Source organism: Symphalangus syndactylus, chromosome X (assembly GCF_028878055.3).
Source record: "Symphalangus syndactylus isolate Jambi chromosome X, NHGRI_mSymSyn1-v2.1_pri, whole genome shotgun sequence".
Classification (NCBI taxonomy): Eukaryota; Metazoa; Chordata; class Mammalia; order Primates; family Hylobatidae; genus Symphalangus; species Symphalangus syndactylus.
The window spans coordinates 16,611,873-16,638,739 of record NC_072447.2 but is presented as its reverse complement, the minus strand read 5'-3'; the positions used below and the strand labels follow the sequence as shown (position 1 = coordinate 16,638,739).

Sequence of the window (26,867 nt, the reverse complement as noted above, 5' to 3'; positions counted from 1 at the left end):
TCAGAGTCAAGAAAGAATCAACTTCCCAGAATCCTGTATTTGAAGCGGGAATCCTGTTTACCCCTAAGTCTGCTTAGATGGGTAAACCTTGTGGGTTAGAACGAGTGGCCCGTTGGGACTGTATCCAAGACCTGAGGTTGAGTCTTGATCATGACAAGTGCTGACTATGATGGTCACAGTGCTGAATCTGAGAAGGCCATCCTAGGGTGTTCCAAAACATAGAATGTGACAGGAGAGCTGTTGGAATTTGTGTCTGTTAATTTGTGTTTATCTGAGTTTTCCAACAAGCTAGGAGCAGGCTCAACTTTGTTTTTAACATGGTACCTGGCAGACAGCCCAGTGTACAGACTGGGTACTTTAGATGCTTAATCACCCAACGGAATGCAGGCAAGGCAAAAGCAAGCTGACCACAAAACACTATGCAATAACAAAGCTCCTTATCTCTTTTCTTTTGCCTATGCACACACACACAAACACACACACATAAACGCACACACACATTATATATGTGTGAGAATGCTACATGGTAAAAGTTAGCTTACATATGAATTCTAAAATGCCTGATTGTTTCAGTTATTGTGTATAACTAGCTATCCCAAAATTTACTGGTTTAAAAAGGCCACTGCACCTGGGCGTGGTGGCTCACGCCTGTAATCCCAGCACTTTGGGAGGCCGAGGCAGGCAGATCGCGAGGTCAGGAGTTCGAGACCAGCCTGGCCAACATAGTGAAACCCATCTCTACTAAAAATACAAAAATTGGCTGGACATGGTGGTCCCAGCTACTCGGGAGGCTGAGGCAGGAGAATTGCTTGAACCTGGGAGGCGGAGGTTGTGGTGAGCCGAGATTCCGCTGTACTCCAGCCTGGGCAACAGAGCGAGACTCCATCACAAAAAAAAAAAAAAAAAAAAGCTACTGCATGTATTTTCTTCATGAATCTGCAATGTAGACAGAGCTCAGCATGGGTGACTCTTCTGCTGAATTAGAAGGCTGGGGCTAAATCACGGAAGCTTTGCTCATCTACATTTGTGATGCTTGAGGCTGGCTGTTGAAAAAGACTAGGACCAGGTACAGGATTTATAGGGCCCAACGCAGAATGAAAACATGAGGTCCCTTGCCCAAACTTTATTAAGAATTTCAAGATGGCAGAAACAGAGTATTCATCCAAGCATGGGGTCCGCTTCTAAGCACAAGTCCAACTGCATAGTTTGTGGGCTCATGAAGTTGTCCCCGGCTTAGGTATTTGGTGCGGCCATCACCAAGAACACCCGCCATCACCAAGAACACCCGCCATCACCAAGAACACCCGCCATCACCAAGAACACCCGCCCACGGCCTCTCTGCACAGCTTGGGCTTCTTCACAGCATATTGGCTGGATCCGAAAAGTGAGCATAGAGAAGGAGAGAGGGAAAGTGACGTGACAGTCACAGCATATTTACAACCTGGTTTCTGAAGTCATGTGGCAACCCCTCTGCACAAAAGCAGCCACAAATATCCACCCAATTTCAAGGAAAGGGGAATTAGATTCCCACTCTTGATGGGAAGTGCCAAGGTTCTGGAAGAGAGTGTGGGACAGAAATATTGCTGTGGCCATTTATGAAAAATATAATCTCTTCCAACAACAATATGTGCATCATTGTAGCTATAGAGCTGATGCAAGCACATTTAAGCACTGTAATGTAATAACATGAAAATTATGTTTATTTATCCAATAAACATTGACTTAGCAAATAGAGTGTTACAGATCGTCTCCTACATGCAAAGCATGCCAAGGTGAGTAAGTCCTTTTTCTTTCATCAAATAGCCCAGTTGTTCCATTGAGGAAGAGCAAAAAACAAAACAAAACAGCACACCACCACCACGACCAAAAATAACAATGTATGTCACACAATATGATATAGTCTACAGATGATGGACACAGAGTGCTGTGCCAGGAAACAGGAGAAAAATGGAGGCCATGCTGGTTGCGAAATGTTTCAGGAAGGAGACTGCATTGAAGCTGGGTTGTGCAGAACGTGTAGGAGTCTTCCGGATAGAAAATGTACAGGCATCCATTCCAGAGAGCATACACACATGAGCAAAAACACAGACATTGAGGGAAAAACTTAGGACCTTAACGAGTAGGAAGAGAACTGAGAGGTGAGGGTGGGTAGGTAGTCTGGGATCAGATGGGGATGAACCCTGTATGCCTTACCGAGTTGATACGGTTTAGCTCTCTGCTCCCACTCAAATCTCATCTTAAACTGTAATCCCCATGTGGAATACAGTGAAAACAGATCAACATGATTGTGCTCTCAGCGGTTCATTCCTGTAAACCCAGCACTTACGGAGTCTAAAGGGGAGGAGCTCTTGTGGCCAGAAGTTTGAGACCAACCTGGGCAACACAATGACACCCTATCTCTATAAAAAAAAAAAAAAAAATTAGCAGGACATAGTGGTGCACACCTAGAGTCTCAGCTACTTGGGAGGCTGAGGTGGGATGATCACTTGAGCCCAGGAGTTCAAAGTTACAGTGAGATATGATTGTGCCTCTGCACTCCAGCCTGGGTGACAGAGTGAGATCTTGTCTCTGAAAACAAATAAATAAGCATTTTTTTAAAATTTCTGCACTTGAGCTTTTAGAGGCTGTTCACGCCTTAGCTCCCTGGCTTGGAGACCTTCCTGGCTGCCACATGCATGAGCCTGAGCTGCCTCAGCGAAGGCTGAGAGATCACTTGGCACTAAACCAAGCTGCCCCAGCTGAGTCGTCCCAACCAGCCTGCTTCTGGCCACCCGGCAGCTGAGCACTGACTCATGAGTGAATCCAGCTGACCCCAGAGCTGCCTCACTGAGCCAAACCCAAATAGCTGAGCCACAGAACCCGGAATGAACTAAATGGGTATTGTTTTAAAGCACCGCGTTTTGGGGTGGTTTGTTATGCTGCAAAAGCTAATCGCTGTGTACCTAATGAGCTTCCCATCGTCCCCACTTCCCCATTCCAACACAGACATTATTGAGAATTTGCCAAGTTTTCAACGCTCTTCTAGGCACCTTGAGCGACACAAGATAAAGCATCCTCAAAGGCTTTGCAATCCTTTTTGGGGTTGGAGAAAGGGGAGGTACACACACACATGTTCAGTGTATGATCATAAACTGTTTGTCTGGCTTTGATTTCCATGCTTAATCATCTTCTGGCGATTAACACCAAACTGGCTAGTCTGTGGTTTGCAGATTATTCCAACATTTAAGGAATATCCTTTGTTTGGTCTTGGTTGGCCATATATGGGCAGACAAAAATCCAACAGGATCACATTAATAGCTGCTTGAATTATAAGCCATGTATTTCTCATATTTTATGCACTAGAACCTTAAGCAGGCAGTAAGAACCACCATTTATAATATACTTTATGCTATCTATCCTCATCATCTTATGAGGAAGTCATTGACATCCCTAATATTCTATTGCACTAGAACCTTAAATGAGCAGTAAGAACCATCACATTTATAACACACTTTATACCATCTATCTCTCCTCATCATCTTATGAGGAGTCATTGACATCCATAATATTAAAAAAAAAAAAAAAAACAAGGAAATGAATCCAAGGCAGTTGACTCACATCTTGAAATTAAAACAGCTCATCTTTGAACCTTTCTCTCTCTTCCAGGGTCAGATCAGGACACCTGCATATTCTGTTCACAGGTTCTCGTCACTGGCAAATCAACGAACCGAATTTTAATTGATGTGTGTGCAGGTGTGCATGCATGTCTGTGTATGTGTGTGTGTGTTTATGCATCCATCACTTTAACCCCATCATGGGTTCTAGTTAATGCTTAACCCTGATTTCAAAGAAGCAGATAGATTTGTTACTCAATGTAATAAAACTACTTCTCCTTAACAAGGAATGATGTTAAGTCAACTTCAAAGATAAACATGGGGCTGGGGGCTGTGGCTCACACCTATAATCCCAGCACTTTTGGAGGCCAAGACAGGTGGGTCATTTGAGGTCGGGAGTTCGAGACCAGCCTGGCCAACATGGTGAAACCCCATCTCTACTAAAAATACAAAAATTAGCTGGGCGTGCTGGCGGATGCCTGTAATCCCAGCTACTTGGGAGGCTGAGGCAGGAGAATCGCTTGAACCTGGGAGGCGGAGGTTGCAGTGAGCCGAGATCGTGCCACTGCACTCCAGCCCAGCTGACAGAGTGAGACTCCATCTCAAAAATAAATAAATAAAAAATAAAGATGGGAAAGTTTTTGGTTCCAGACAGGATTATTTCATGACGCCCAAGCAAATTTAGATTTTGAAATATAACAAGACATGGTAAAATGTACCACTTTTCCAAATTAGTTTTCTGCATAATGTTTACAAATTGTAATTTTATATTTTTTCTTTAAATTTCCTTTTGAGATAATTAAAGAGTCTAAGGAAGATGCAAGTACACAAGACCCCCACCTAGAGTTTCATTTGCCCTTAACCCAGCTTCATTTTCTATTAGGATTGGGGTGCAATATCAGAGCCAGGTCACCAACACTGGTGCACTTCTGATAACAAGGCTACAGACATTGATCGGTTGTCACAAGTTTAATAGCTTTAAGTCAACACATCTTCATTAACTCCAATATACACAAAGCATTACAGAGGAATATTTATCAGCCAATCCAGAACTATTTATGGAATGGTCAGCTCTGTGCTGGATTCTGTGAGAAATACCTAGCAATTGTTTCATAGGGTCATGTTGCAACGTCTTCCAACTTGAGGGCTGGAGTGCTTGTAGGTCAATGCTGAAGGGTCTTGTTGCTCCATGCACACACAGTAATAAAAAGCTGTGCTAGGGGCCGGGCACGGTGGCTCATGCCTGTAATCCCAGCACTTTGGGTGGCCAAGGTGGGTGGATCACCTGAGGTCATGAGTTCGAGACCAGACTGGCCAACATGGTGAAACCCTGTCTCTACTAAAAATACAAAAATTTGCCAGATGTGGTGGTGGGTGCCTGGGAGGTTGCAGTGAGCTGAGATCACACCATTGCACTCCAGCCTGGGTGACAGAGCAAGACTCCATCTCAAAAAAAAAAAAAAAAAAAAAAAAAGCTGTGTGATAGTTCCAGGAATTCATGAGAAGGAAGAATAATTTAGATTCCCTTGGGTTACTTTCAGGAATTAGTTCTGGTTTGTTTATTGGGCCAAACAAACCAGGGTAGATGTAAAATGGCCCCATCAAAACCATCCTACGGGACACTTTTCCACTGCTGGCGGGAATGTAAACTAGCACAACCACTATGAAAAACAGCGTGGAGATTCCTTGCAGAACTAACAGTAGAACTACCATTCGGGGTAGCTGTCTCACTACTGGGTATTTACCCAGTGGGGGAAAAAAGTCATTATAGGAAAAAGGCACTTGCACACACATTTATAGCAGCACAATCCACAACTGCAAAGCTAGGGAAGCAAATCTAAGTTCCCATCAATCAATGCGTGCATAAACAAAATGTGGTATATATACACCATGGAATACTACTCAGAGATAAAAAGGAATGAAATAATGTCTTTTGCAGCAACTTGGATGAAGCTGCAGGCCATTATCCTTTTTTTTTTTTTTTTGAGATGGAGTTTTGCTCTTGTTGCCCAGGCTGGAGTGCAATGGTGCAATTTTGGCTCACTGCAACCTCTGCCTCCTAGGTTCAAGCGATTCTCCTGCCTCAGCCTCCCGAGTAGCTGGGATTACAGGCATGCGCCACGACGCCCAGTTAATTTTTTTGTATTTCTAGTAGAGACGGGGTTTCTCCATGTTGGTCAGGCTGGTCTCAAATTCCCGACCTCAGGTGATCCACCCGCCTCGGCCTCCCAAAGTGCAAGGATTACAGGTGTGAGCCACTGCGCTTGGCCCTGTAGGCCATTATTCTAAGTGAAGTAACTCAGGAATGGAAAACCAAATATCGTATGTTCTCATCTGTAAGGAGGAGCTAAGCTATGAGAATGCAAATGCACAAGAATAATATTATGGAACTTGGGAGGCCGGGCGCGGTGGCTCACGCTTGTAATCCCAGCACTTTGGGAGGCCGAGGCGGGCGGATCACGAGGTCAGGAGATCGAGACCACGGTGAAACCCCGTCTCTACCAAAAATACAAAAAATTAGCCGGGCGTGGTGGCGGGCGCCTGTAGTCCCAGCTACTCGGAGAGGCTGAGGCAGGAGAATGGCGTGAACCCGGGAGGCGGAGCTTGCAGTGAGCCGAGATCGCGCCACTGCACTCCAGCCTGGGTGACAGAGCAAGACTCCGTCTCAAAAAAAAAAAAAAAAAAAAAAAAAAAAAAAAAAAAATTATGGAACTTGGGGACTTGGGGGTAAGGGTGGAAGGTGGGTGAAGATAAAAGACTACATATTCGGGCTGGGCGTGGTGGCTCATGCCTGTAATCCCAGCACTTTGGGAGGCCGAGACAGGCAGATCACCTGAGGTCAGGAGTTTTTGAGACCATCCTGGCCAACACGGTGAAACCTCATCTCTACTAAAAATACAAAAATTAGCTGGGCGTGGTGGCATGCGCCTGTAGTCCCAGCTACTTGGGAGGCTGAACCAGGAGAATTGCTAGAACCTGGGAGGTGGAGGTTGCAGTAAGCTGAGATCACGTCACGGCACTCCAGCCTGGGTGACAGAGTGAGATTCCATTTCAAAAAACAGACAAACAACAACAACTACATATTGGATACAGTGTACATTGTTCAGGTGACAGGTGCACTAAAATCCCAAAAATCACCACTAAAGAATTTATCCATGGAACCAAAAACCACCTCTACCCCCAAAACAATTGAAATTAAAAAAAAAAAAATCTGTCACGCACCAGGGGATGTGTGAGCAAAGGCAGGAAGGAACAGAGCCCTGGGAAGGAGAACGGATCACCGCGATGACAGGGAGGGCAGGATTCTATCAATCCATGTCCAGGCAGGCAGTGGTGGGACGGGCCATTCAGGGGTGAGGAGGCCATGGTCAGCAGCTTCTGTGCTGGGCCTTGGGGCCACAGAGAGCTGAGCTGGGGTGACATGCAGAGCCTGGGCTTGTAATCAGGTGGTGCAGCCGCTGGGAGGGGTGTGCTGCCGCCTGAGGGGCTCCGAGGAGACTAGAGGATATGAATGAGATTCCTGGGAGTGGCATAACAAATAACCACAAACAGTGGTATAGAACAACAGGAACTGATCGGGCATGGTGGCTCACACCTGTTATCCCAGCCCTTTGGGAGACCGAGGTGGGCAGATCACCTGAGGTCAGGAGTTTGAGAGCAGCCTGGCCAACATGACAAAACCCGTCTCTACTAAAAAAAACAAAAATTAGCCGGGTGGGTAGTGCGCATCTGTAATCCCAGCTACTTGGGAGGCTGAGGCAGGAGGATCACTTGAACCCAGGAGGCAGAGGTTGCAGTGAGCCGAGATAGCATCACTGTACTGCAGCCTGAACAACAGAGCAAGACTCTGTCTCAAACACAAAACAACAACAGGAATTTATTCTCTCCCAGTTCTGGAGAGCAGCAGTCTGAGATCAAGGGGTGGGCAGGGCTGTGCTTCCTCTGGAGGCCGTAGGGGAGGATCCTCCCTGCCCCTCCCAGCTCCTGGGGGCTCCAGGCGTCCCTGGGCTTGTGGGCGCATCACTGCAGTCTCTGCCTCCGTCTCCACTGGCCTCCTCTGTGTCTGTCTTCATCTCCTCTTGTTATAAATACAGCAGTCACTAAATCAGGGCCCACCCTAGTGACCTCAACTGCAAAGACTGTTGTGAGCTGAATTCTGTCCTCTAAATTTATCAGTTGACGCCCTAACTCCCAGGACTGCAGGGTGTCACTGTGTTTGGAGATATGGTCTTTAAAAAGGTGATTAATATAAAATGAGATCATTACGGTAGGTCCTAATCTGATATGATTAGCGGCCTTAGAAGAAGAAGATATTGGGACACAGACATGAGCTCCCTCCAGGAAAGTCCCTCCTGCCCCTCCTAGCTCCTGGGGGCTCCGGGCGTCCCTGGGCTTGTGGCCGCATCACTCCAGTCTCTGCCTCCGTCTCCACGTGGCCTTCTCCTCTGCATCTGTGCCTCCTCTTCTGTCTGTTACAAAGATACCTGTCATTGAGTGGAGGGTCCACCCTATGCCATGATGATCTCATCTTGATTGGTTGCTGTAGTTGCTATTGTTTTGAGATGGAGTCTCGCTCTGTTGCCGAGGCTGGAGAGCAGTGATGTGATCTCAACTCAAAGCAACCTCCCCCTCCCAGGTTCAAGCGATTCTCCTTCCTCAGCCTCCCAAGCAGCCGGGACTAGAGGCGCCTGCCACCATGCCCAGCTGATTTTTGTATTTTTAGTAGAGACAGGGTTTCGCCATGTTGGCTAGGCTGGTCTCGAACTCCTGACCTCAGGTGATCCACCCGCCTCGGCCTCCCAAAGTGCTGGGATTACAGGCGTGAGCCACCACGCCCGGCCTTCATCTTGAGATTCTTAACTCAATCACATCTGCAAAGACCCCTTTTCCAAATAAGTTCTCATTCGCAGATTCTGGGGATGAAAACATGGACATATCTTTTAGGAGGACCACTGTACAGCCCACTGCAGTTGTATCCAGTTGCTTCCAGAGGCTCTAGCGGAGGCTCCTTTTTGCCTCTCCCAGCCCCTTGTGGCTCCAGGAGTCCCTGGCCTTGTGGCCATCTTATGTCAGTCTCTGCCTCCATCTCCACATGACCTTCTCCTCTGTGTCTCCGTCTGTGTCTCTTCTTCCGTCTCTTAGAAGGATGCCTGTCATTGGATTTAGGGCTCACTCTCATTCATCTTAACAAATGCATCTGCAAAGACCCTATTTCCACATAAGGTCTCATTCTGAAGTCCCTGGGAGACAGGAGTTTGGAAGGGCCACGGTTCACCCTGATACAAGTTTTACTGTCAAATTTCAGTCCCCTAGATTGGCCAACACTATTTACAAACTCACAGGGCTGAGTCCCTCTGATATAGTCTCCAAAAATCAACTCCCAGGGGAGAAAGTGGACATCGAAGGGTAAAGAGGACTATAGTCCAGGGATATAGATTAAGCACAAAAATTACATGTCAAGGGCCGTCCCTCCTTTAAAGTCACAGGACAGGGCTGGGTACAGTGGCTTACACCTGTAATCCCAGCACTTTGGGAGGCAGAGGCAGGTGGATCACAAGGGCAAGAGTTTGAGATCAGCCTGGCCAATATGGTGAAACCCTGTCTCTACTAAAAATACAAAAATTAGCCAGGTGTGGTGGCATGGGCCTGTAATCCCAGCTACTCGGGAGGCTGAGGCATGAGAACCGCTTGAACCCGGGAGGTGGAGGCTTCAGTGAGCCGAGATCATGCCACTGCATTCCAGCCTGGGCGACAGAATAAGACTCCATCTCAAAAAAAAAAAAAAAAAAAAAAAGTCATAGGACTAAGAATGAAAAGCCCGTTCAACTGGGGTTCTATCTTCTAGTACTGCTGTGCCAGGAAAATTCAACTCTTGAAGACAGGTAACTATAAAAGGCATTGACTTCTGCCTCTGATTCCTAGAATGTTGCTGTTCTGCTTTAAAAGTCAAATTAAAGCCATTTTGTCTGAAAGCCTTCTCATATGCTTTTTGGAATAAATGGAGTAAGAATAGATAAATACAGAAATAAAACATTATTCTGGCAGAGGACTGATTGTATTCCAAATTATCCTCAAGAAGAGTAAATAAAATATAGAGATGAATTTGGCAGACAATTTTCTTCACATGACGTTTCAATGTTTGTACGGTTTTGAACTGGGAGTTTTCACGTGAAAACATGGGGCTTAATTTCTTACTGTCAGCATTTTCTGTTGGGAGAGATCACTTTTCTTCTCGTCTGTCTGCGGAGATGCTGTTGTACTGCATGTCACTGTTGCACTGCATGTCACTGTTGCAAAATTCAGCCTCTTTTTTGTTTAATTTACAGAAGAGTGCTTGAAATATTCTTTATACTTAACATATAAAGAATATTTTTAATGTACAGAAAAAAATTTAAAGAAAATGTAGTCAGGGGAGGAAAAGTATGGGAAAAAAAAGAGCATAAGAAGCAAAATATTGCAGCCAAAAGTCACAGAAAATGTTTTGCGATGGAAACAATTTCCTTTTTAGATGCCACTGCAGGGCTGGGCACGGTGGCTCACGCCTGTAATCCCAGCAATTTGGGAGGCTGAGGCGGGCAGATCACTTGAGGTCAGGAGTTCAAGACAAGCCTGGCCAACATGATGAAACCCTGTTTCTACTTAAAATACAAAAATTATCTGGGCATGGTGGTGCATGCCTGTAATTCCAGCTACTCGGGAGACTGAGGCAAGAGAATCACTTCAACCCAGAGGCGGAGGTTGCAGTGAGCTGAGATTGCGCCACTGTATTCCAGCCTGGGTGGCAGAGCGAAACTGCGTCTCAGAAAAAAAAAAAGGAATATTTTTAATGTAAAGAAAAATTTAATGTAAAGAAAATATACGCAGGGGAAGGAAAGTATGAGAAAAAAAGCATAAGCAGCAAAATATTGCAGCCAAAAGATATCAACATTCAGACCATAGCAAACTTTATATGCTACTTCCTAATAGGCTTACAATCATTTTTTTTTAAAAGATCATTGAACTCCCATGAAATTCCTTATCACCCCTTTGACTTGGACATCTAATCTGTTTTTTAATATTTCATTTAAAATAGGAAGTTTGTCACCTCCTGGGACCACACATTCTACCTGTTCAATGTTTTTGACAGGTAGGCAGTCAGGAAACATTGGTTAATAACCATGCATGGGGAATACCGTTACTCAAGTCATCTCGCTTCTTTGCCTTTAAAATTACCTTTTCTGGGCCGGGCGTGGTGTCTCACGCCTGTAATCCCAGCACTTTGGGAGGCCAAGGCGGGCGGATCACGAGGTCAGGAGATTGAGACCATCCTGGCTAACACAGTGAAACCCCATCTCTACTAAAAATACAAAAAATTAGCCGGTGTGGTGGCAGGCACCTATAGTCCCAGCTACTTGAGAGGCTGAGCCAGGGGAATCGCCTGAACCTGGGAGGCAGAGGTTGCAGTGAGACGAGGTTGCACCACTGCACTCTAGCCTGGGTGACAGAGTGAGACTCCATCTCAAAAAAAAAAAAAAAAAAAATTTACCTTTTCTTTCTTGCTACTCTCTCTGCTGAAAACATTTAGAGGTGAATCACACAAAACTGTTTGAACCAATTGATGACTTTAAAAATTCCTATTAGCAACGACAACGTTTGCTCAAGACAAATTAAGAACCAACATCTAGGTTAAATTATCTTTTCTAAAGGGAAATTAAGTTTTAAATACATATCTGCCCTCGGCCAGGCGCGATGGCTCATGCCTGTAATCCCAGCACTTTGGGAGGCCGAGGGGCGTGGATTGCCTGAGGTCAGGAGTTCAAGACCAGCCTGGGCAACACGGTGAAATCCCATCTCTACTAAAATACAAAAAATTAGCTGAGTGTGGTGGCACGCACCTGTAATCTCAGCTGCTCAGGAGGCTGAGACAGGAAAATCACTTGAACCTGAGAGGTGGAGGTTGCAGTGAGCCAAGATTGCACCATTGCACTCTAGCCAGGGCAACAGAGCAAGACTCCATCTCAAAAAAATAATAAAAAAAAATCCTCACACTGGGATGAGACACCCAACACCTGGAAGACATTGGGTCTCACCAATTACATAAAAGATCACGTGTCCTTCATACCTCATGGCAAGCTGTTTGGGAACCAAAGGAATCCAATAAGCCTGACACATGTCTATTGCTCTCCTTGGAAGAAAACATTTTGCAAAGTCAGGGGGAAATTTCAGATTTTATCTACTTATTGTGATGACCAAACATGATCAAAAGCAACCAAACATGATCAACTTCCTCTTTTTTTTTTTTTTTTGCATTTGCAATTCTTCCTTAACAAGAACATGGTAACTGCAGGTATATAACAGGAAGGCAACCACTGGGGGCTAGTTCCAAATACATGGGCCTAATAAGGAATGGAAAAGCCATTTCTTCTCCAGGAAGGTAACTGCCATTTTTAACATTTTTATCTCATTTTCCCCAACCTCCCTGCTATGGACCATGTTCAGATCCTCATCAGCCTGGGCTCTTCCAGCAGCTTCTCAGCATTGCTCTCCAAGGTGTGGTCCCTGGATCAGCAGCACCAACCTCCCCTTGGTGCTTACTGGAGATGCAGAATCTCAGGGCTCATGTCCCAGGCCTCCTCAATCAGAGTCTGCATTTCAGCCAGACTCCCCAGTGATTCCTGCACCCAATAGAGACTGGGAGTCCTGAGAGCTGTCCTGGTGCTGTGGAGTCCAAAGTTCCTGAGGCTCACTGCATAACAGCCAATCATTCAAGAGACAAAAAGTTAGAGCAAGAAAAGCATCTTTATTTGGAGAGCCAGCAAGTCAGGAAGATACTGGACCCATGTCCTAACGAACCATCTTTAAAGGCATGAATCTCAGGCTTCTTTGTACATTGGGAAGGAGAACAAGGAGGAGACTGAGGTGAGAGGGGTGGCTGGTGACCACAGACACTTGGGCATCAGCAGGGGCCCAAAGAGATTGCAAAACTTCTTTGTCCTTGCTCAGGTCACAGTGCTCCTACAAATCTTCAACATAACATTGTTACTTGTGTGCATGCCCTTCTTATCTCCTCAGAGGTTAGTTTTGGAAAGGAACTCTTATCATCCTTGCTTTCCAGTTAAACTGTAATCTAGGTTCTTTCCATGATTAACTTGGCCCATGTGCAGAAGTGCCTAAAAGCAGTTAGCTTGAGGAGTCAGAAGCAAGATGGAGTCAGCTATGTTCGATTTCTCTCCCTATTACACTGGCAACCCATTCTATCCTCTTCTGAGAGGCTGAGTGTTTCAAAATGTGGGCCTCTCAGTGGCTTTCGGGATAAAATCTAGGTGTCTTTAGAACTAAGCAGGGTGCAGCCCTCTGCTCAGAACCGTGCATGTGTGGCATGGTATCCTCACTCTCTCCTTACAATAAAGGTAGACAAAAAATAAAAACAGTGCTTTTCTCTCTACTCTCACTCATTAAAACAAACAAAATGAAAGAGAGAGAGAGAGAGAGAGAAAGAAAGAAAGAAAGAAAGAAAGAAAGAAAGAAAGAAAGAGAAAGAAAGAGAAAGAAAAAAGAAAGAAAGAAAAAGAAAGAACGAACGAATGAACACAGAAAGAAGGAAGAAACAGAGGGGGGTGAAGGAGGAATGGAGGGAGGAAGGGAGGAACGAAGGAAGGAGGGAAGGAAGGAAGGCAGGCCGGCCATTAAGGAAGGAAGGAAGGAAGGAAGGCAGGCCATTAAGGAAGGAAGGAATGAAGGAAGGAAGGCCGGCCATTAAGGAAGGAAGGAAGGAAGGCCGGCCATTGCTGGCACATGGCACCTGCTCCCCTCTGCAATTTCAACTCCTATCACCTAAGAAAACATCCCGTCCACATAATTCCTAAAACATAGAAGTCCATTTTCAAATCACGAAGTAAGTAAATGTTTCTACGGGAAGGCCATCGTTCTTCCTTTTTCTCTAAACACGGCGCCAAAGTAAGTATTTATCTTTCTCAGGGGAGAGTCCTTCTCCTATAGCCTGATCCAATGAAGGCTTTCCCTCTGGGTGAACTCTGTGGGGCTTTGTTTCTTTGTTTTGGGGCCTCTGAAAAACAGACGCATCATGCAATGAATTTACAAAAGCAGCAGATAAAACCCACCCACGCTGTCTCGCAGCCCTGCTCTCTTCCAGCTGCCTGTTTTGTCACTAGAACAGACTCTGCAGGCCACGGGGCTCAGGGGGCTTCCCACTGCGTTCTTGCCTTTGGCAGATGTTTTTGTTTTTACTTTCTCAGCAGATGTTTTCTTCGGCTAAACTTGGCTTAGACAAAGGATGAGGAGCTGAAGTTGAGTAAGGATTACTGTTGTGGTGTGGGTGTTTTAAAAACTATGACAGAGGCTGGGCGCGGTGGCTCACGCCTGTAATCCTAGCACTTTGGGAGGCTGAGGCGGGTGGAGTTCCAGACCAGACCGGGCAACAACAGTGAAATCCTGTTTCTACTAAAATACAAAAAATTAGCCGGGCGTGGCAGCATGCACCTGTAGTCCCAGCTACTCGGGAGGCTGAGGCAGGAGAATTGCTTGAACCCAGGAGGTAGAGGTTGCAGTAAGCCAAGATCGCATCACTGCACTCCAGCCTGGGCAACGGAACGAGACTCCATCTCAAAAAAAAAAAAAAAAAAAAAATATGACAGAACTGAAAAGTTTTAGATCAGGTGGCAAGTTTATATTTTCAAAGCTACATGCCATTTGCAATGGATAATTTTAAGACATAGCACAGAAATAGAAGAGTAACTGCAGAAATAAAAATAGTGTATGTGTGTTTAGCCTAGCCAGTCACAATGATGAGGACTATTTTCTTTTTGTCATTGACAAATAAAAATTAGATATGCTTCTGATATACAACATGATGTTCCATTCATATACTGAAATATGTATCCATTATGGGATGGGTAACTAAAACTAATTAACATATTACCATACATACTTTTTTTTTTTTTAGACGGAGTCTGGCTCTGTCACCCAGGCTGGAGTGCAGTGGTGTAATCTTGGCTCACTGCAACCTCTGCCTCCTGGGTTCAAGCAATTCTCCTGCCTCAGCCTCCCAAGTAGCTGGGACTATAGGTGCCTGCCACCACGCCTGGCTAAATTTTTGTATTTTTAGTAGAGATGGGGTTCCACTGTGTTAGCCAGGATGGTCTCAATCTCCTGTCCTCGTGATCCACCCCCCTCACCCTCCCAAAGTGCTGGGATTACAGGCGTGAGCCACCATTCCCAGCCCATACTTATTTTTTTAATGTGGTGAAAACAGTTAAAATCTACTGTCTTAGTGGTTTTCAAGTATGCAGTACATTGATATTAACTACAATCACCACATTGTGCAATATTATCTCTTGAATTTATTCCTTAGGTCTAACTGAAATGTTCTGTCCTTTTATTATAATGCGGTGGAAGGTATCTGAGTTACCAGTGGTGAATCCATACAGGCCTGCAGCCACTGGAATTCTTGCCTCCTCAGACAAAAGAATTTGACTGAGGGCCATAAGGCAGAGAGAGAGACCCAGGCAAGTTTCAGAGCAGGTGTGGAAGGTTTTTGTTTTTGTTTTGAGACAGAGTCTCACTCTTGCCGCCCAGGCTGGAGTGCAGCAGTGTGATCTCGGCTCATTGCAACCTCCACCTCCCGGGTTCAAGCGATTCTCCTGCCTCAATCTCCCAAGTAGCTGGGATTACAGGTGTGCACCACCATGCACGGCTAATTTTTGTATTTTTAGTAGAGACGGGGTTTCACCGTATTGGCTAGGCTGGTCTCGAACTTCTGACCTTCTGATCCACCCACCTCAGCCTCCCAAAGTGCTAGGATTATAGGCATGAGCCACTGCGCCTAGCCGAGTGGAAGTTTATTTTAAAAGCTTTAGAACAGAAAAGAACGGAAGTACACTTGAAAGAGACCCAAGCAGGAGCCCTGAAGAACAAGTGTGGTGCTTAACTTTATAGGACCTTATAGGCTGGTCCACTTCAAGCATCTTGTATCCCTTTCCCATGATTCTTCCCCTAGGGTGAGCTGCCCACATACACAGTGCCCTCCTTATGCTTGAGCATGAGTTTTAGGAAGTTGTAGCGTGCCGCTCTTCCTGTTTCCAGTGGAGTAACCTCAGAAGGTCATATTCCGCCATGTTTTCTCCTAATGTGCATGCTTAGGAAGTTGTGTCTCCACGGCACTTGCACTCAATGAACAATTGAGTGTGACAGGTGTGGAACATCAGGAAATGGTCTCTCCCTGCCACGGGCTGCCAAGTTATCTTTTTTTTTTTTTTTTTTTTTTTTTGACACCGAGTCTCACTCTATTGCCCAGGCTGGAGTGCAGTGGCACGATCTCAGCTCACTGCAACAACCTCCGCCTCCCGGTTTCAAGCAATTCTCCTGCCTCGGCCTCCCGAGTAGCTGGGATCACAGGCATGCACCATCATGCCTGGCTAATTTTGTATTTTTAGTAGAGATGGGGTTTCACCATCTTGGCCAGGCTGGTCTTGAACTCCTGACCTCGTGATCCACCTGCCTTGGCCTTCCAAAGTGCTGGGATTACAGGCGTGTGCCACCGTGCCCAGCCGCCAATTTATCATTTTTTAGAGAGGCAATGCGATCATCGCTGAACCATCACCTGGCATTGCTGGTGGGTGGGAGAAAAGCCCTCTCCTGCCCGCCCATGCCTGTCTAGTGGCCTGTAATACTCTGACCAACATCTTCCTATGCCCCACCCATGCCCATCCCCTGGTAACCACCACTGTGCTCTCTGCTTCTGTGAAATCAAGGTTTCTAGACTTTTACATAGGAATGAGATCATGTGGTACTTGTCTTTCTGGGCCTGGCTTATTTCACTGAACATAATATCCTTCACATTCACCTGTATTGTTGCAAATGACAGATGTTCTTTTTTTTTTTTTTTTTTGAGACGGAGTCTCATCCTGTTGCCCAGGCTGGAGTGCAGTGGCATGATCTTGGCTCACTGCAACCTCCACCTCCCGGGTTCAAGCACCTCCCTGCCTCAGCCTCCCAAGTAGCTGGGATTACAGGCACCTGCCACCACACTTAGCTAATTTTTGTATTTTCAGTGGAGACAGGTTTCACCACCTTGGCCAGGCTGGTCTCCAACTCCCGACCTCAGGTAATCTGCCCGCCTTGGCCTCCCAAAGTGCTGAGATTACAGGAGTGAGCCACCGTGCCCAGCCGCTCTGACACTCTTGAATCACCCACACTCATGGGCCATTGGACCCTCCCTGCAGGGCCACACCTTGGGCTCCCATCCCCCTGTGGCTCACTGCTCCTTCCCAAACACCGCACCTGCAAAGGAGGATGCAGGCACACGTGCAAATCATGAAGGTTTCCGAGAAGCAGGATCTGTCCCTCCTATATCACCAATGTAAATTGCAAAGTCAATTATTCTGCCAACACATATAATCTATTGATGTCTCAGAATATAATGAAGAGCCTCAAATAATGCCTCTGGCCCTAGTGGGTATTGATACAGGGTGTTTGTTTAAGGTGGGGGTAGTAGGTGGGCAAAAGACAGAGAAGGGATTTGGGAGGTGGGGCTGGAACTCTGCATAGTTCAATCACTCTCTGGTCTGCTGTCATATCCAGGGTCTGGGACGCTTGTATGAAAACATGGTCAGCCAGGCGTGGTGGCTCACACCTGTTAATCCCAGCACTTTGGGAGGCCGAGGCAGGTGGATCACCTGAGGTCAGGAGTTCGAGACCAGCCTGGCCAATATGGCGAAACCCCGTCTCTACTAGAAATACAAAAATTAGCCAGGCATGGTGGTGCACACCTGTAATCCCACCTACTCAGGAGACTGAGGCAGGAGAATCGCTTGAATCCGGGGGGACAGAGGTTGCAGTGAGCCAAGATCACGCCACTGCACTCCAGCCTGGGCAACAGAGTGAGACTCCATCTCAAAAAAAAAAAAAAAAAAAAAAAGAATAAAAAACGAAGAGCCTCACATAATGTGTCTGGCCCTAGTGGGTATTTCTACGGGGTGTTTGTTTAAGGTGGGGGTAATAGGTGGGCAAACGAGAGAGGAGAAGGGATTTGGGAGGTGAGGCTGGGACTCTGCATAGTTCAATCGCTCTCTGGTCTGCTGTCATCCCCAGGGTCTAGGACGTTTGTGTAAAGGCATGGTCAGCCAGGCGAGGTGACTCACGCCTGTAATCCCAGCACTTTGGGAGACCGAGGCGGGCGGATCACCTGAGGTCAGGAGTTTGAGACCAGCCTGGGTAACATAATGAAACCCCGTCTCTACTAAAAATACAAAAATTAGCTGGGTATGGCGGCGGACGCCTGTAATCCCAGCTACTTGGGAGGCAGAGGCAGGAGAATTGTCTGATCCCGGGTAGTGGAGGTTGCAGTGAGCTGAAATCGAGCCATTGCACTCAAGCCTGGGGGAGAAAAGCAAGACCCCTCTCAAAAAAATTTTAAAAAGGCAAAAAAAAAAAGAAAGAAAAGAAAATAATATCTCTGAGTGTGGGGGTGCATGTCTGTCATCCCAGCACTTTAGGAGGCTGAGGTGGGAGGATCACTTGAGCCCAGGAGTTCAAGACCAGCCTGCGCTACATAGTGAAGCCCCATCTCCAGGAAACATTTAAACATTAACCAGGCTGGGCATGGTGGTTCATGCCTGTGATCCCAGCACTTTGGGAGGCTAAGGTGGGTGTATCGCTTGAGCTCAGGAGTTCGAGACCAACCTGGACAACATGGTGAAACCTTGTGTCTTTAAAAAATAAAAAAAAAAATAGCCGAATGTGGTGGCTAGTGCCTGTGGCTGCAGCTACTTAGGAGGCCAAGGTAGGAATATCGCTTTAGCCCAGGAGGCAGAGGTTGCAGTGAGCCAAGAGATTGTACCACTGCACTCCAGCTTGGACATGAAAACCTGCATGAAACCCTGTCTCAAAAAAATATAAAAATTTAAAAAATTAGGCAGGCATGGGGGTGTGTGTGTGTAGTCCCAGCTACTCAGCTACTCAGGAGGCTGAGGAGAGAGCATGGCTTGAGCCCAGGAGGTCGAAGCTGCAGTGAGCCATGATCACTTCACTGTACTCCAGGCTGGGCAACAGAGTGAGATCCTGTCTCAAGAAAAGAAAAGAAGGGAAAAGAAAAGGGAAGGGGGACGGGAGTGGAGGGGGAAGTGGAGGGAAGGGGAGGGGGCAGGGGAGGGGAAGGGGATGGGGAAGGGGGCAGGGGAGGGGAAGGGGAGGGGGAAGGGGAGGGGGAAGGGGAGGGTGAAGGGGGGGGAAGGGGAGGAAGGGGAAGGGGGGGGGAAGGAGGAAGGGGAGGGAGGAGGGGAGGGGGAAGGGAAGAGGAATAGGAGGGAAGGGGAGGGAGAAGGGGGAAGGGGAGGGGGAAGGAGGGGGAGGGGAGGGGAGGGGAGGGGGAGGGGGAAGGGGGAAGGGAAGGGGGAAGGGAAGGGGGAAGGGAAGGGGGAAGGGAAGGGGGAAGGGGAGGGGAAGGGAAGGGGGAAGGGGAGGGGAAGGGAAGAGGAATGGGAGGGAAGGGGAGGGGGAAGGGGGAAGGGGGAAGGGGAGGGGGAAGGGGAGGGGGAAGGGGAGGGGGAAAGGGAGGAAAGGGAGGAGAAGAGAGGAGGGAAGGGAAGGGAGAAAGAAATGAAGCAAGAAACAAAGGAAAGGGGGAGGGGTATAGAAGGGGAAGGAGGAAGGAAGGAAGGAGAGAGAAAGAAAAGAAAGAGCTTGATCATGGCTGATGTCCACATTGATTGAGATCCACAGAGAACAATGGGCCATCCTGATAATATAGACAATTGTCATTTCTCTCTCATATCACCACGGAACTAGAAATACGCTTTCTGGAGGAGCGAAGGTGCTTGAGAAATGTGGAATCCCGGCACTCGCAATGAGAAGCTTTCTCAGAAGCGAGCTCAACAATGTGCTCATCTGTTTTGTTTTTGTTTTTTTTTCCGAGTTATGGGTGATGGGCTTTGTAAACAAAAAAAAAGAGAGAGAGAGAACGCAACTGTGAATAGAGAGATTGAATGTGTCTGATGCAAGGTTGTCGCAGTTCCTGTTTTCTGGTTAGGCCTGCATTTCCTTATGAATCGCAGGGAATGGAGAACTTTTCTGGATAATAATGGCTTATTCTATGCAGAGCAGGACTTGAGATGTTACGATAAATGTATAATTTCTCAAAAGTGGTCTACTTGAGAACACAGTTTCAAGGAGTTCCTCTCCATATTTGTTCCTGGGTAAAGTAGCTCTTCCTAAGGCAATTCAGCTTTCAATTTATTTGAATCAGCACTTCAGCTCAGGCCAGCAATGTCCTTATGCTTTCCAGCCAGGATGGTCCCAGGATGCCTCAGACACTGAGACAGAGAGGAGTGTGAAATGACTGTCACTGAGGGGTAAAGTAGAATCTGATATGAGAAAAAAACAGAGATATGTAGAAATCACAAAAGCAGCATACTATATTTCCAGTGCAATTCCATTTTAGGTGAATATAGAAAATAATTGCAAAATTTCACATATGCCTTCATTAATTTCTGCTATACTAATTTTCACATATGCCCAAGTTAATTCATACTAATTTACACTAACTACCATCAAGGCCATACAATTCTGCCCAAGGTAAAATTTACCCACTGTCAGAAGCAAATGTGCTGTTTTAAAACGAATTCTACAGTCAAGAGATCCCCACTAACCACACTTCTTAAAACCAGATGAGCAAGTTCTATCAGATTAACTCTGGAGCTTAAAATCCAACTACACAGAGAACTTTTGAAAACCTTGAATGATTAGTCCCACCTGCTGGAAGTGGTTCCCTTCACCGGGACAACTGCTAAGTCATTGTTTTATTTAGTGTAATGGAAACACAGTAACGTATTAGATATTCATAAGATTAAAATATTTTGAGGCAGGTCCAAGGAGCACAGTAACGCTGAAGTGGTCATGAGCATAAAGGATATTTCATCTGCAACTCGTGTACAGTGATAGGAAAGTATTTGTGATAATGGTTGGTGAGAAATCTACAGGCAATGCTGAATTGCAGTTACAAGTGAGTGAACGCAGAGATGCAGACTTGGTCCCATCTGAGCTGATGGAGCCCTGGAATTTCACTCACAGACCTCTGGGTTCTCTCAACATATACCAAGGCAAAGAACAAAACCTCCAACGATAGGGTAACAGAAGAGGGAACGAGTGGCCAGCCTTGTTCATTTGAGATACCATTTAAATAACAAACTTAAAGCAGAAATAATTAAAATGAAATTGCATGTGAAACTGCTCCTCTATATGCTTATTCTTGGTTTCCCTTGTTCCTCTTTTATTTATTTTTCATTATTATTACTATTATTATTGAGACGGAGTGTTGCTCTGTCACCCAGGCTGGAATGCCGTGGCGCCATCTCGGCTCACTGCAACCTCCACCTCCCAGGTTCAAGTTATTCTCCTGCCTCAGCCTCCCGAGTAGCTGGGACTACAGGTGCATGCCACCACGCCTGGCTAATTTTTGTATTTTTAGTAGAGATGGGGTTTCACCATATTGGCCAGGCTGGTCTCAAACTCCTGACCTTATGATCCGCCTGCCACTGCCTCCTAATTTTCATTATATTTTTAATCAGTAATAATTGCATATGTCTCTGGGGTGCAATGTGATGTTTCTCTGTATCTTTCCTATTGGATTCATCCTCAGCGTCAGTGCAAAAACCATCATGTTTGCAGACACTTGATTTGAAGAGATCCAACGCTCAATGGAAACGCCTATCAGACAATGAGTGAACGGCTGTGCCTTCCATATGAAAGCACGATAATGATGCGTTCTGAGTGGAGGCATGCCTCTGTGGTTTTACACCTCTCCCAGCTCAGCTGGGACCCAGATTCTTTCAGATTTACACCTCTCTGAGTAAAAAAAAAAAAAAAAAAAAAGCTGGGACCCAGACTCTCAAGAGTTAAGTATAGCCTTTCTGCAAGAGGCTCTTTGTCCACATCAACAGTGAGATAATTTGCTGTCTCAAAACTGCTAGACCAGCTGAACTTTCCTTGTTTGCTTTCTTGTTAGAGTGCCCATGAAAAGGCAGATTGGAGATAAAATTGATTCAAGAGAGGCCATGGGTAAGAGATGTTTTGTCTTCAGTTGCATCAGAATCACAAACTATTCCAGGGGAAGGTACACAGAAGACATTTCTGTAGGCTATTCTGTGCCGAAAAGGATTATGAATGACATTTGTCACTGTGGTTCATGCATATTGTTTCTGGTATCTCAACAGCGATGTAACACCCACGAACACAGTCAACATCGTAGAGACTGGGATGCGAAGAAGAGCACAGGAGAGCACAGTACCTTTGGAAAGCTCCCAGGTCCCGTATCAACTCTACATTCCTTCAGCCTGTCTCTCTCTGATGTATCCCTCTTGTCAAGAGAGGGAAATGCCATTAGAGGGAGTCCATTTAATTTTTGTTGAGTGAGTGAAAGAATGAATGCATGATGAGTTCTCGTCTGTGGCCACATGCCTCTCTGCCAAAATCTATTTCTTCAAACTTAATTTCTGTCTGAACATCGCTATTCATGCTCCCTGTGGCTTTGGTATTTCAGCAAAAATCCTCCCTGGGTTCTGACTCCAGGAGACATGAACCACTCAAGTAATCTTTAGAAATCCTTCAATTAATTTTTAAAAATTATTTGTAGAGACAGGTCTGGCTATGTTGCCCAGGCTGGTCTCAAACTCCTGAGGTTCAAGTGCTCCTTCTACCTTGGCCTCCAAAGGTCCTGGGGTTACAGTTGTGAGCCACTGCACCTGGCCCCAATTCTGTCTTCCAAATTTACCCTCACTGATGATCCAGTCACCTGCTCACTCTCCTCTTTGGGTCATGAGAGCTGGTGACTATGCAGCCAACAGGGTACCTTCTGCAGACTTCAACAGAGTCCTGCCCTTCCATTTACATTTAACCTCATTGTTTATCGGTGGCCCCCAGGAACTCTCAGAAACAAGTTAGAGTGGGGGGGTCCTAAGGGGAGTGGGGTGAAGTTAGACCTGAGCTTCTAAGTTATCCTTCCTCACTTCTCCTCTGTCCCTCCCTTCTCTCACATTCCCCCTCCCCTTCTCTATCTCTTGACCCCCATCCCTTCTCTCAATTCCTCTTTTTTCTCAAGCTCTGAGAATGTTTTGGCATCTTCCACCATACAGAGAGTATGGTAGGAGGTTAGGAACTAATGGCTCTGGAACCAGTGTCTCCTTCAGGTGACATTTACTTTCAATCAGCATCTCCAAGTCTGTTCATGTTCCTATGACATCAGAGACGGAAGCAAGATTATTTGGTGCCCAGCCAGTCTCCCCCTCTTCTGGGAGATGTCCAGCCTCTGCGTCCTCTCTTCTGTCTGCACCCAGGGGACCAGGTATTTGGAAGCCACACACAGAGACTCAGCTTTAGGGGGCTGGCTCCCCATCTCAAAGACATCTGGTGGTTGAGGTTGGTTGACCCAACCAATCAGTGGTCTTTCAGTTGGTAAGTTTTTTGGCGGGGAGAGGGAGTAAGCTTATGAAGAAAAAGCACCAGATCCCTAAGAAGAAAAAGCACCAGATCCCCGTGCTTTTCAGTCTCTCATTCCTGACTCAGACCAGGGAACTGATCTCTGGGGGACTTTGAGCTGGGAGGAGCTGACAACGGCTGCTATTGATTCGGGGCTGAGACCTCTCCGGGTTTCTGACGAGTTTGGAACTTGTTGACTTCGGGTAGGACCAAAGGCAATGAATGTTAAGGGGTGTTTAGGCTTCTGGAGGGGGTCTTGGAGAGGTGCCTGGGGCTTTTGGTCAGGGGTGATTCCCAGGAGATGCTTCTACAGGAAAAGGGAGAAGCAAGAACCTATAGATGGTTCTACGGCTCTGGAGACTGACAGGTGAACTGGACAAAATGAAGATAGCAGGAGTCGCTGGGCCAGCAGGTGGAGGACAAGGTCAGAGGTCAACATCCACTAAGCAAACAGCCTTTACCAGGCGTGCTACCAATTAAAGGGACAGCTTTGTGGGGCTCCAGAAGCATGTTGGTCTGCCACACTCCTGTCTTCTCCACTGAGATTTCTGTAGGGAAGGATGTTGTTGTGGAAAAATACCCATAACATTAACTTCATCATTTAACCTTTTCATTTGTGTATATATGTATTTTTTTGTTTTAGAGATGGGGGTCTCCCTCTGTCACCCAGGCTGCAGTGCAGTGACAGAAACATCTCTCATTACAGCCTTGACTTCCTGGGCTCAAGTGATCCTCCCACCTCAGCCTCCAGAGACGGGACTACAGGCACATGCCACCATGCCCAGCTTATTTTTAAAAATTTTTTGGTAGAGACTGGATCTCACTGTGTTGCCCACTCTGGTCTTGAACTCCTAGGGTCAAGCAATCCTCCCACCTTGGCCTTGCAAAGAGTTGAGATTACAGGTGTGAGCCACTGCACCCAGCCTGTTTTCACTTTTTTTTTTTTTTTTTTTCGAAACGGAGTCTCATTCTGTCACCCAGGCTGGAGTGCAGTGGCGCAATCTCGGCTCACTGCAACCTTCGCCTCCCGGGTTCAAGCGATTCTTCTGCCTCAGCCTCCTGAGTAGCTAGCAATACAGGCATGTGCCACCAGAAAAATACAGGCACGTGCCACAAAAAAAAATAATAATTTTTGTATTTTTAGTAGAGACGGTGTTTCACCATGTTGGCCAGACTGGTCTCGAACTCCTGACCTCATAATCCGCCTGCCTCGGCCTCCCAAAGTGCTGGGATTACAGGCATGAGGCACCGCGCCTGGCCTGTTTTTACCATTTTTAAGTGAACAATTCAGGCGCATTTAGTACATTCACAGTGTTATGCTGCCATCACCGCTATCTAGTTCCAGAACCTGTCATCACTGCAAAAGGAAACTTCGTATCTATCAGGTAATCACTCTTCATTTCCGCCCCCCAGCCCTAAGCAACCACGAATTCAATTTCTGTCTTGATGGCTTTAACTATTCTGGACATTTTATATAAAGTGACTCCTACAATACGTGACCTTTTGTGTCTCTCTTTCTGCACTTAGCATAATGTCTTCAAGGTTCATTCATGTTGTAGCATGTGACTATTTCATTCCTTTTCATGGCTGAATAATATTCCATTGTATGGATGGAACACATGGGGTTTATCCATTTAGTATTAGATGGACATCGGATTGTTTTCACCTTTTGGCATTTTGGATATTGCTACATACATTTGTGTACAAATTTCTGTTTGCACATCTGTTTTCAGTATCTTTAGGTATTAGGTAGAAGTAGGATTGCTATATCACTTGGTAATTCTGTGTTTAATTTTCTGAAGAGCTATAAAACTGCCTTCCATAGTGGCTACACCACTTTAACTTCCCACCAGCAAAGTAGGAGAATTCTAGTATCTCCACATCCTTGCCAATAATGATTCCTTTCCTTCTTTGTAAAAACAATGATCAGAATTCTAGTGATGCTTTGAGGATTTAAACACTGCTCAGGCGTGGCACGGTGGCTCACACCTATAATCCCAACAACTTTGGGAGGCCGCATGGGTGGATCACCTGAGGTCAGGAGTTCAAGACCACCCTGGCCAACATGTGAAACCCTGTCTCTACTAAAAATACAAAAAATTACCCGAGTGTGGTGTCACGTGCCTGTAATCCCAGCTACTTGGGAGGCTGTGGTGGGAGAATCACTTGAACCTGGGAGGCGGAGGTTGCAATGAGCCAAGATTGCACCATTGCACCCAGCCTGGGCGACAAGAGCGAAACTGCATCTCAAAAGCAAACAAACGAACAAAAACATCGTTCAGAACTCTGGTTCTGTGCATTCAGGGGTGTGGGAAACAAAGGCTCAGGTTGTCTTATTTGTAGTCCCATATTAAGAACCGAAAATACAGAACTGTGGACAGGTAGTCAAACATATTTTTCTGTCTTGGTAATCTGCAATCTAAACCACTTGAAGGGCACATACAGAATCTGCTGTCCTGGGTTTGCACAGTTAACTCTGCAGAAAAGCTGTTCTGAACACAAGAAAGAGTGCATAGTCACAGACCCCATAGTTAGCAATTTGCTTATTATCAGCCTTTTATTTATTTATTCATTTATTTTATTTATTTATTTTTTGAGATGGAGTTTCCCTCTTGTTGCCCAGGCTGGAGTGCAATGGTGCGATCTCAGCTCACCGCAACCTCTGCCTCCCTGGTTCAAGCGATTCTCCTGTCTCAGCCTCCCAAGTAGCTGGGATTACGGGCATGCGCCACCACGCCCAGCTAATTTTGTATTTTTAGTAGAGATGGGGTTTCTCCATGTTAGTCAGGCTGGTCTCGAACTCCAGACCTCAGGTGATCCGCCTGCCTTGGCCTCCCAAAGTGCTGGGATTAGATGTGAGCCACCGCACCCAGCCTTATCAGCCTTATTATAATCAACTCAATGGGTGGTGCATCCATCACAAATGAAGTAAAGTAGGAGAGGCCAACAGCCAGGATATGTCTGTGCCATCATTATCCATCTCCATTATGTGACCTCCCACAGCGGGCACTACGTGGGGAAAAGAACACACACATGGACCCCCAAACACTGGAGTCTCTTTCTCCCTCTGTTGTCCCCTGGACCAGCAGGAGGAAAATACACCTTGTCATCCACCAGAGATGAAAAAGGATCCCCAGCCAGGTGCAGTGGCTCACGCCTGTCACCCCAGCACTTTGGGAGGCTGAGGCAGGTAGATAGCTTGAAGTCAGGAGTTCGAGACCAGCGTGGCCAACGTAGTGAAACCCCATCTCTACTAAAAATACAAAAATTAGCCGGGCGTGGTGGCAAGCGCCTGTAATCCCAGCTACTCGGGAGACTGAGGCAGTAGAATGGCATGAACCCAGGAGGTGGAGGTGGCAGTGAGCCAAGATCACACCACTGCACTCCAGCCTGGGCGAGAGAGTTAGGCTCCATCTCAAAACAAAAAGAGAGAGAGAAAGATGAGGGAGGGGGTATGGCAGGAGTTTCCTTGAGGAGACCAGCATCATTAGTTTGTTCTCACATTGCTATAAAGAAACAACTAAGACTGGATAATTTATAAAGAAAAAAGACTCCGTCTCAAAAGAAAAAAAAATGAGAAAAAGAAACCCCAAAGCTTCAGGAGATCCAGGGTATGAAACTGCAAATCCACTGGGCAAGGAAGATGATGCCTCAGTATCCCAATTCTTCAGATCTTCTTCTTCTTCTTCCTTCTTCCTTTCTTCTTCTTTTTTTTTTTTTTTTTTTTTTGGTTGTTGTTGTTTGAGATGGAGTCTCACTCTGTCGCCCAGGCTGGAGTGCAGTGGCATGATCTCGGCTCACCGCAAC

At 46.2% G+C, this 26,867-nt stretch overlaps 1 long non-coding RNA gene across 7 annotated transcripts in view; it reads right to left on the bottom strand.

Moving 5' to 3' along the window:
* Positions 1-12,352: 12,352 nt before the first annotated feature.
* LOC129475683 (uncharacterized) overlaps positions 12,353-26,867 on the bottom strand; it is a 57,432-nt gene continuing 42,917 nt past the window's right edge. For 3 of the 7 annotated variants that reach the window (XR_010119729.1, XR_010119728.1, XR_010119730.1), the window contains one exon: positions 12,353-13,638. This is a non-coding gene — a long non-coding RNA (uncharacterized lncRNA). Of the gene's footprint in view, positions 13,639-19,079; positions 19,952-26,867 lie in introns of those variants that run through there. The other 4 variants (XR_010119738.1, XR_010119732.1, XR_010119731.1 and 1 more) reach the window with 2 other exon arrangements.